The 9,227-nt window shown below is 30.3% G+C and overlaps 1 long non-coding RNA gene across 1 annotated transcript; it reads right to left on the bottom strand.

The window, feature by feature from the left end:
* Positions 1 to 394: 394 nt before the first annotated feature.
* Positions 395 to 9,147, bottom strand: LOC147908550 (uncharacterized). Its single transcript, XR_015546133.1, has 2 exons — positions 8,791 to 9,147; positions 395 to 8,726 (listed from the first exon to the last, which is right to left on the bottom strand). It is a non-coding gene; the product is annotated as an uncharacterized LOC147908550 (long non-coding RNA).
* Between the last annotated feature and the right edge of the window lie 80 nt (positions 9,148 to 9,227).

Below are 9,227 nucleotides of genomic sequence, written 5' to 3'. Positions count from 1 at the left end.
ACGGTACTTCCACTCCGCGTCGATCGAACTTGCTTGTCGATCGCTGATGCTTGCACTTAGACGAGTCCACAGGAGTCTCAGAATCTTCAAAATTGAATCGTCAGAAATTTCCTCGCCACACTAAACCTTTCTTAATTAAAGATTTAGTATTCTTCTTGAAACTGCCCAAGTGTCTAATTTGTTTAAACATGTATGGCTATTCCTTATCCTTCTCGTTTTAAACAAACATCCAAAATTTTTCGAATTATCACAGATATTAAAATTGATCCCTCCAAAGTATATCCAAAACTTTCCCAGGTATTTTTGGTCACTTCTGATTATCTTCGCACTTTATAAAACGGGGGTTGTCTTCCGGATTTAAACGTCAAGACAGGTCCATAAAAAAGGTCTCCTATTTTGGATAAATCTCCAGATATGATCTTCCGGTATTTTCAGTAGTGAATGAATAAAACGGAAGGATTCCTCGAAATTTTTACAATCACATGATACAATTTCCCACTGACTCTTACCAGCTCGGCGAACACGTCCGGTCAGCGCGAGCGGGCGCGCGACTATGATTCCAAGCTAACACCGGAGTCACGCGCGAGTTAGCACCTGCCGGCAGGTTGGTTGACGCGGGTCGATTTCTCGACTGGAACCCATGATGCCCATGCGAGTTCTCCTCTGATCGACAGGAGGGGAAGAGAACGGGGCGAGTTATACCGCACCCGCACCGTCCAGGTCCGGGTGCCCTTTTCCTATTCAGGCTCCAGAATCTGATGTCCGCCCAGGTGGAGAACAGTAACGCGAGAGCGATCGGGAAAACGGGCGCGCGGGTGACGGTCGGCCAACGAACTCGACAGCGTACGAGTCTCTCTCTCGGAGGCCGGTGCGTGCCACCGGTGCGAGCGCAGGAGGCGGCAGACCGGGACTCTCTCGCTGCTCTCGAGCAGATCGTCGAGAGCCCACCTGCTCTCGTCTCGATGTTCGAGGTAGGGATACAACTCTGCGACTGTTCACCGAAGAAGACCTCTCTTAGATCTCATCCTTTTGCCTTTCCTCGCGATTGTCCTACTCCCGACTAATCCTGCAGCTTTTCCCGCTACGTTCCGATTTACCTTTTCATCTATGGATGAATCGATGCTAATTAATCCTCGCAGAGGATTTATTTATTTATTTTATTTTATTATAGGTATTTATTTTATCAGAGACATTTATATTTTGATATTATCCTTGAATGACGATGTTTGAGAAACTTTTTTCTAACTCCTCCGTTACTAAAAAATTTTTTAGTTTATTTTATTTATTTCTTTTCTGAGAATTTTTGTTATTGTCGGAAATTTTGTTATTGTTGTATAAATAGAAATTTTTTAAAATTTAGAAATTAGAGTGCATTTTGTTCCTTATTAATTTCTAGATATTAAACGAGAATTAACGGAAAAATTTACTTTGTCAAATATCTTTTTGCCCTTACTTGTTTTAAACAAATTTTGATTCCATTGTTGATTCAAATAAATGACATTTTTACCGAAATAGCGCAGTTATTGGTATAAAAATAGACATTTATCTTTGCTTGCTTCTTATTAATTCGATGAGAAGACGACGCGCGCCTCTTTGAAAAGTAAGCGCGACCTAGAAAGCGTGCACGGGATCGAGTTCTTTTTCTTCAGATGTACATCTGTGCATTCCCCGTTAGTTCTCTCTCCCAAGATGCAAGAGGAAGTCTTCTCTCGAACAAGGAGATGGAAGAGAGAAGTCGTCGTCGCCGCGAGGTGGCACCTCTCTTTCTTCTCTGCGAAGTGACTTTATCATCTCCCACCAAGAGAAGGATTTCTTATCTTCTCTTTGCTTGATCCCACTACACCTAACTGTAAAGAATAATTCCTTGCTGCTGGTGCTGGATTATATTCCTTCTTTCAGATGTTACTGTGGGTTTTACATCGAACGATTGCTCTATTCATAAGCATTTATGAATAGACGCTCTAATACGTAAAATTATCGCGCAACTTCCTGTGAATATTTCCGAATGATTTATCGTGGATTAATTTCTATTCTATTATTTATTTTAAATATGTGAAGAAAGCCATATGAAGAAAGTCTTTCAACTCAATATCTTTCTTTTTATTTCTTTTCTTCATTTTATTTTAATGACGCGGATTACTTCAATTTTCTCTTCTCGTGACCAATTAATCGAGCAATATTAAGTCTTAACATGGCAAAGAAAACCTAAAGTCATTGCTTTTCATCATTTTTGTAAAATATAAATTGATATAAGAAATAAATTGATATATACGGAATAAATTGATAATAAGGAATAATTCAGAATTGTTATTTGTTCGTTTAACTTACAAAGATTAATTCATCATCGACTGAAACGTTTCTAATCGTGATATTAATCAATCACTAATCAAACCATTCCTCTCACTAGAGATTGTTGGATTTCGTATTTTTAATTAAATTAAAATTGAATTAAATGCGATTATTGGTTTGCTGGAATTAATGAACGTGAAATCGATAAATCTAAGTTCTACTAAGTTCGTTGTTAAATTGTCTATAAAATAGGATTGGCATACATTAATTTTTTAACAATTCTGCATTTTCAATTCTTGCGACTGGAACAAAACTAGTCTGGGCGGTCCCGAGTTGACGTCAGTGAGCGTTTTCGAGAATATTTGTCGCTCCTCGTAACCTGTCTCTTATCGAAAAAGTCTTAGACTGTCACCTCGATTTTTGTTTGATAATCAGTTCAGTAACCAGTCGGATCAGTATTGCGCAATGTATATAGTGCAATAGAATTTTCCATCGTTTTTTATGTTAAATATATCATAATTCATTTTTCTAAAGTATATCACCTGATAATTAAACTGACGTATATAAATAAAGATAAGCTAAATAAATAAATAAATATTTATTGTGTTATAAATTAGCAACAATAAATTTGAAATGTCTTGTAAGCATCATATAATCACGTATTAATATCATGTAATAGTATATAATTATATGTCATGTAATAAAGTATCATAATTAGCAAATAAATATAACATGAAATTTGTTAATGAGATATGTGAAAATTTGTTTTTTTTTTTTTGACGATTTATCTATTCTCTCATGCGAGAAAATAGAACATCTATATGACGAAAGGAATGTCCTACTGCCCCACAGTATTGTACTTCCGTGAATTGTTCTATTTGTTGTACCATGATCTAAGATTGTGTTATGCTCTGTCGCTTTAGTTGATGTGATTTATTCGCAACGCAATCGTGAATCATAAAGCTGTTTGTATTTGCAACGAAAACTGGAATTGGATACCTTTTTTTCTGTAATCTCACACGTCGCGTCGCTCGCGAAAACAACGCATGATCTTAATTTTAATGCGCATTTTAGTTAGCATAGATTTCCATTCACTCGTTCAATAATATCAACACATAAAAATATTCTTATAATTCGATCCTAGGCAAGAAATTAAAGGCTTTCCTAAGTGAACGCGATTGACTTGTTATTATATGCCATCAGTAAATGACTGATTCTCCACATGGTGAAAGTTCGAGAATATGGAGCGCAATTATGACAAATGCCTTATTACGGTGTTATTTTCTGCATTGCAATCGCTTTGCGTGAGCGAGCTTAAATCCGAAGCTCGAATATCATCAAATAACACAAATACAATTATACTTACAACAACGAATTATTGCTATATACATTATTATGGTCATCCTAGATGTAAATCAAATTTGCTTTATACCACAAATCAATAAAATAACTTTTAATGTAATAACGTCATATAGATACAGATATAAATGTTATTTATAAATTTTATAATAAATATTGTAAGGTATTATCAAATAATTACAAGGAAGTGTTACGGAATTGCCGATAACAGCTGTTAACAATCTAAAATTGAAAATTATTCTCTTAACGCTGCTTCATCTGGACTGCGGCGCAACAGACGTCTTCGTTGCAATTATGATTGATGAAAACTCGCGCATAATTACGCCAAAGGTGCGAGGAGGAGTACGCGTTCGGCGTGACGCAAAACTTTCTCGCGGTCAATAAACTTCCCGCGATAACCGATAAGTAGCCGTCAAAGTGAAAATGATTGGATAAGTATAAGAATCCTTTGATGAGCGTATGTACATAAATGCGCGTCATGTTGTGGCGTGTTTCGCAGGGTCCAAGACGTTCAATTTCGACATGAAGCGAAACGAATTCTTGTTAAACTACAGCATTGCTATTCAGAATGAAAATATGAAAATTACTGAGATCGTAATCTTTACGAATCTGTAAAACACATGTTACGATAAAATGAAAAGATTAATGTGATTATAGGTGTTGTTGTCATTGTTATTTACTTACGGGATTAAGAATAAATATATATTTTTTAATATTCCAAATTTTAAATTATTCCCCGTTTCTTAAATTTTATATGTATAACAGTAATATTTTATTATATATAATTATGCATACAGTTATGACACTGTAAAAAGAAAGATTTATTTGTATAAAAGATTTGAATTAATTATAAAACTTAATTATAAAACTAAATTTGTAAAGATTGTTGCTAGTCATCATGTAATTTATTGTATAATTGAGAAAGAATAATATTATAATTTCATAAAATGATTAAACAGATTATATAAATGTAAAACACAAACGTATTATACTTTGATACGACATTGAATGTAACAAACAAGTCGAGTATGTATATTTTTTAATTGCGTTACGTGATTAATAAATCTATTTAGAATGTAACACACGTGATTAGTACATGCCTTTTCTGCTTGTAAGTTTCCTTAAAGATACAAGAATATTTCCAGGAAACACGATGGAAATTGAGCATCTAATCAGTAGAGATGCTATTGTCAATTATTGATAAGTTATCAATAATTTATCGATTAATTTAAATTTATCGATAATATCGTTAAAGATATCGATAATTTCAAACCAATATATTTATACGTTTTTAATAGTTTCACTTGATTTGTTGCCAATGTTGAGGAAAATAATTTTAATACACAGTTAGAAAAAGTTTGTGTTAAATAACACTCTATCCACATTATATATTTTTATTATACTGAAAATAAGAATAGTTGTGACATCATAAAATATATTTAAAAAATATATAAAATATATATAAAATATGTGTAAAAAGTTAAATAACAATAATTAAATAATATTTATTTTTATTGGAAAAATACGAACAATTTTGGTACATATAGTTAACTTTAATAAAACATATGATTGATCTTATTTGAAGAATTGAAGATTAATTAAACTTTTCTTTCAAATTATTTTTAATTTTTATCTTTATTAGCATTCCAAACAGTAAGCATATTCACATGCTTCAGCTACAATCGAGTTTTTTTATCTAGCTAGTTTTTTAAAGGATTTATCTAGCTTTTGAAAAAACTTTTTCACTGGAGACTGGTGTAACTAGTATATAGGTATTGTAATGCAATTTGCTTCAGGTTTAGATAATTTTTCATTTCCTCTGTCGTAATTTTCTTGAAATGAATATAAAAATTGTATCATATTCTTGATAGATTATAAAAACTTGTATAATGAGTGGCCATTAAATTATGAGAAAAATGATTACAAGATAAATAAATTACAAGAATATCGTCTGCATTCGTGCAAAAAACATTATAAAAATGTATCATTGATCAGAATAAAATAGAATACGTCTTGATCAATGCACGACAAAGTTGAGAATTTGTCGGTAATTTGAATGTGTGTTGATGATAAATACATAAATTATCTTTGTTTACAAGATAAAAGTCAATCGTTAAAATAATCAATTATTTATAATTTATTTAAAATAGAAATATACACGTCATGTAAAAATTCAATGTCAGACTGTAAATTGGCTATTCTTTTGCATTTGTATATGTAACATCTCAGATACCAGTCGTCTTCCTAAAAAACATTTTTAGTCTAAACTGAAAAATGCTACTTTTATGTTTAAGTTACTAGTAATATTTCTGAATTTATTCGAAATCGATTGAATGTACGGTAATCAAGAAATGCGTTCTTGATGACGTTGTATTGTTTTGTGCTTTTGTCTGTTTGTGAATTAACGTTTTTAATCTTAAATTTATAGTCTCAAAAATAAAATCAGGAGAGTAGTCATTCTCTAGCAATGTGTTTATTATAATTTAAGATGATCTTGTCATGATATCTGGGATGCGACATTAAACATCATTTATCTACCATTTCCATTATAATCTTTTATGAAACAGAAGATTTGCTGATGAAAAAACAAAAGCTTTACCGTCGAGAATTATCCACCATCATGTCAAGTAATACCGAATTAATTTCGTTTTTGTTTGAAATTATAGTTTATGTCAATATACAAATAGTATACAAATGTTATTGTAGTTACAGTTAATATCTTTTGAATAAAAACTTCTACAGTTGAAACAATCGCCGGCTCCATTCAACTTTTTTCTTAGATATTCGCAATTTCCCTTACGTTGAAATCATCAAAAACATATAATAGTATTTTGGTTCAGTGTAATAATAATCATATAAAATTAATGATTAACAAAAATTTTTAATGAAATCTTTATTTGTAAATTACAATTTAATTTCCTAAAGACAGGTATATATTAAAAAATAAAAATGTGAATCTAAGGAATTGTTGAATATTTATTAGATATGAATTTAATAAAGAAAAGCTTGTTGTATGGAGGCTAGTTTAGAATTTGAAGTTTTAATATTGATTTTTGCAATTAATATTGATTATTAAATAATGGAATTTTTTAATCTAATATCTTACTTTAACATTACAAAAAAGTGATAAAAAAGATTTAATTTATTATTATTAAATTTATTATCAATTTAATTCGTGATATTACTATTCTGATTTCAGTTATTGATAAGTTTATATCAAGTAAATCAAATTAATAATAAGACAAATTAAATAAAATATTCTATATTTGGTTAAAGGAGATTTAAATATAGATATACTCTATGTGAATCATTGGTATCAAAAATTATTAAATTGTTTGTCAACTTAATAAATAATATTACAACTCTGATTCTGCTCATATTGTGTTTCAAGACTAAAAAGAATTTCAACGCGCAGGTTCACAATCAGATGTACATAAATTTACACGGAAATACTTAAGCATTAAGATTCGCTTTGACCAAATATAAGATTTCTCTTATTTAATTAGATTTATTTTTATACTCTTATAACATAAAATAATTAAGATATCCCTCAAAGATTTGTGTTAGAAAATAATAATAATCTCTTTTAACAAATATTGAAAATAATAATAATCTCTTTCTCTTTATTGTGTAATATATTGTGTAATATATTTGTCCCATAGAGTGAGATAAAAATACAGAAACTCTAAGTATTTTGGACAATATAAGTTTTATAGAAAAGTGTTTCGAATAAAAGTTGTAGGATTTAAAAAGATCTTTAAAAGTAGGTCAAAAGTATTATAACTATTTAACAATAAGAACTGTCGAGCCGTTCAATATCTTCATCAGAATTTTTTTTCAACTTTATTAACTTAATTTTTGGCGCACATATTGTTAATTAAAATTATTAAAAATTTGGATTAATCTTAACAGAGAATGTATAAGAGTCGGTTTAAGAATAGAATTTTCAATATTTTTATTGCGATTCTGACCTTTCACTCAATAACGACATCTCTCTATACTCATTTCATAATGTAACGGATCATTAATCTGATTTCAATTGAAATATTTCTAACATGTGCAGTTTGTATATTCGGTAAAATATAACAGACATTTTAATTAATGACACTAAGTTAAGGATGATTTGAGGATTCGGCGATTATATTTCCTTTAATAATAACTAATGTTAGCTCACATTTCAATATATCATCATTCTATTTACATAGAATTTATTTTTTTGTTTATTGAATTTTATCGATATCTAACCAATATTATCGATAATTTATGTTATCTATATATCATAAATATTGATAAATATCGTTAGCAATACTTCTACTACTAATCAATATGTAAATGTAAATGTAAAGGAATTTGAAAGATTTACACAAGAAATTCATTAATTTTTTTTATAATTAAAAACTAACTATTAGAAACGTGTGTTAATTATTTGAGTGATAATTTTAATTTTATTTTAAATACTAAACGAAGATTGATATACAGGGTGAGACAAAAATATTTGAATATTTCGGAAAATATAAAGTTTTATAGGAAAGTTAAACAATGGTTGTAGGATTCAAAAAGATCTTTTTAAACCCTACAACTTTTGTTCGAAATACTTTTCTATAAAACTTATATTGTCCAAAATACTTAAGGTTCCTATACTTTTGTCCCATCCTATGGAACAAATATATTACACAATATCTATAATATATTACACAATAAAGAGAAATGTCAAAAGAGATTATTATTATTTTCTAACACAAATCTTTGAGGGATATCTTAAATATTTTATGTTATAAAGACGTTCCCAGAGTATTTTTTAAATAATGTTGGGATGGGTAAGTAGAATTTTCATTGTATAGTAATTTAAACAATAAAATATAAATAAAAATTCAGATAAGGCTAATGAAAGTCATACGCTGTTGTAAGAGCGAAGAGATAAGAGAAGCAGATAATCCTCAAGTGCTGATTAGTTCAGGTCTTCATTTATTTCGAACATTTCGATTCCTTTTGGAGTCTTCCTCAGCGAATACAAAATAAAAAATCTTCCATTGAGAGCAAGTCACTTGCAGATTGCCAGAAATGCAGCATACATTCCACTAAATCAAATTATTATTTTAAATTAAGGAAAACTATCAAAAATATTAAACCAAATGACCTCACCTCAATGGGAAACGCTAAAAAACGAAGCTCAGAAATAACGATTCACATTTAACGTTCACTTTGTAACGTAAATTTTAAATGACACGTCATGTCGTACATACACGAATTCTTAGTCAGAAGAACGATATATATTTATTATAGAGTGCAACTTTTTAGAATGCACAAGAAACTTTATAGAATACCGCTATTATAGAATGTCGAAATAATTAAGATTCACCGGACACTCTCATGAAAAATACCTGGATGATGTAGGAGACTGAATACGATTTGAATACGATTCACGGAGCTCTGTAATGTCATACGATGAGGTTCCTGTCATTGCGAGGGGCTCGTCTCGGTTGCGAGAGAGAGAGCTGATAATAAATTCCGTAGCGTAATGTGATATTTCTGGTTCTTCGACTGGTTTTAGAGGCCTTGCATACTCGAATAGTCGCGCT

This window comes from Acromyrmex echinatior, chromosome 9 (assembly GCF_024713525.1).
Source record: "Acromyrmex echinatior isolate Ae372 chromosome 9, ASM2471352v2, whole genome shotgun sequence".
In the NCBI taxonomy this organism is placed as follows: domain Eukaryota; kingdom Metazoa; phylum Arthropoda; class Insecta; order Hymenoptera; family Formicidae; genus Acromyrmex; species Acromyrmex echinatior.
This window is presented reverse-complemented; position numbering and strand designations above follow the sequence as displayed.